Source organism: Palaemon carinicauda, chromosome 30 (assembly GCF_036898095.1).
Source record: "Palaemon carinicauda isolate YSFRI2023 chromosome 30, ASM3689809v2, whole genome shotgun sequence".
Lineage (NCBI taxonomy): Eukaryota > Metazoa > Arthropoda > Malacostraca > Decapoda > Palaemonidae > Palaemon > Palaemon carinicauda.
The window spans coordinates 48,619,443-48,621,942 of NC_090754.1; positions in this window are offsets into that span (position 1 = coordinate 48,619,443).

Here is a 2,500-nt window from a genome sequence, read left to right on the forward strand (position 1 = left end):
GACAACACTCATATTACCAAACAATTCTTCTTCACTCAAGCGATTACTGCACTGTAATTGTTCAGTGGTCATTTCCCTCTTGTTAAGGGTAGAAGAGACTCTTTAGCTATTGTAAGCAGCTCTCCTATGAGAAGGACAATCCAAAATCAAACCATTATTCTCTAGTCCTGGGTATTGCCATAGCCTCTGTACCATGGTCTTTCACTGTCCTAGGTTAGAATTATCTTGCTCAAGGGTACACTAGGTTACACTATTCTATCTTATTTTTCTTCCTCTTTGTTTTGTTAAATGTTTTAGTTTATATAGGATATAATAAATCTTAAGGTTGTTACTCTTCTTAAAATATCTTATTTTTCGTGTTTCCTTTCCTCACTGGGCTATTTTCCATGTTGGAGCCACTGGGCTTATAACTTCCCGCTTATCCAACTAAGGTTGTAGTTTAGGTACTAATAATAATAATAACAATAACAATAACAATAATAATAACAATAACAATAATAATAATAATAATAATAATAATAATAATAATAATAATAATAATTAATAATAATATTGAACAGTAATACTTCAATTGTCACATCTATACATAACATTACCAAATTTCGCTAAGCGATTATGAGAGAGAGAGAGAGAGAGAGAGAGAGAGAGAGAGAGAGAAGGGATACCCCATCCCTTTGTGAAACTCAAAGTCGTTTAAACGGAAAGGAAGTTAGCAGTTATATTTCTATTTATTTACACTAAGCAGAAGCAAGCAGACGAAGAGGAAAAGCAGGTTTGCATTAAAATTTGAAGCTTCATTAAGAATATCGAGGCAGTTTATGCATATTCAATATGCAAATTTCCCTGCAAGGGATATAAATGCAGCAAGTCTCTCTCTCTCTCTCTCTCTCTCTCTCTCTCTCTCTCTCACACACACAAATTGAACCTTCGTATCTTAAGTTTCTCTAACTGCTTCTCTCAAGTAATAACAATTTCAGCAGCCTCTCAAGACTCCTTGCTAGGATTATTGGGACATCATTTGGCAAGTTTGGGGATCTAAGAGAAAAAGTGGTAGCCTATTAGAAACATCCCTGACAAGCGTTCTGTTGGACTGAGATTCGAGATCAGCTCAATCAATTGATAGTTACTTTCAGTATCTGTAACCTCACCTCCTTGGTGAGCTAGGGATGAGGGAGGGGTGATTGGGGAGCCTATAGATCTGCTTCCTGAGTCAGCAGCAGTCAGTGCCTGGACCTCCCTGGTCTTAGCTTGGATGGAGAGGGGCCTTAAGCGCTGATCATGTATATATGGTCAATGGCGTTCACAACGTCAATGAGGAAGGAAAACTTAAGAAAAATTACTTTCATCTGTTATTCGGTCCCAGATGAAAAACATTTATTGCTTGACCTCGACTTTGAGTTTAGGAGCCCAAGGGCCTGGAATTGACGTCTGGAAGCTGGAAAGCACCATAAGAATTACATTTACTACAATGAAAGACTGCTTTAAAATTTCATTTCCAGGAGGCAGCGGTAAGTTGGGCACGTGACTTTGAAGGAAGGTCGAAAAACAAGGTTGTTAATAAAATGTATTGTGGATGCAACAAGAACTCTTAACTCGTGAGTTTCTCAACTAATGTGGAGCTCACTATCACAAACTTTTAAAGACTCTCTCTCTCTCTCTCTCTCTCTCTCTCTCTCTCTCTCTCTGTAAAGTGTGATTTCAAATTTTTTTTTAGGTAACTGAATCAATTAATATCAGTTACAGAGCAGTTATATACAACGTCACAGGGCTTACTACACCCAAGCTTGGAAAGAAAGGATATCAATTTACACTAAGTAAAAGATTCAATAACTTCAAGCTATTAACTATTTATTCTATTTCCATTTTTTTATTTATATTCATCCCACATTCATTTGGTCTTCTATATAATTTACTAAAAAAAAAAAAATTACAAATATACGTCGAGAAGATTAAGACCATAAAATATTTTCTTACTTAAAAGTTAGATGGGTATCTATAATTACCATAGGCGTACGGAATTTTGTAAACTGATATCACAACAATATTGTCATTGATGTATGAAATACTTTATTTTAATCCGGTTAAAAATATATGAAGTTATGGAATATGAAGTTTAATATAAAACTTAAGAAATGCATTACAAGGAAAAATTTATCAAGTTACAGTATTAAGAGTTTCAAGAACAATGAAAAAAAATATGGTTAAATAAAAATATAGAAAAAATCAATATTTAACAAACAAACATGAATAAAACAAAGAACTGGAAAACAATTAGCTTTAATTTATCAATTAAATCTGAAAATAATTTAAACACAATAGCAAACTAAAAGCACATTTCTCAAAAAAGGTATTTGCGCCTGTTTCCCCTTCCTTAAATCTGTCGTGATTAGTTTCAGAAAGGAATTTAACTTGTCAACCAAACTTGGGAAGACAACAGAGAAAGGGACCGTACAATAAGAGTACCCTCATGCTTTATATAATATATATATATATATATATC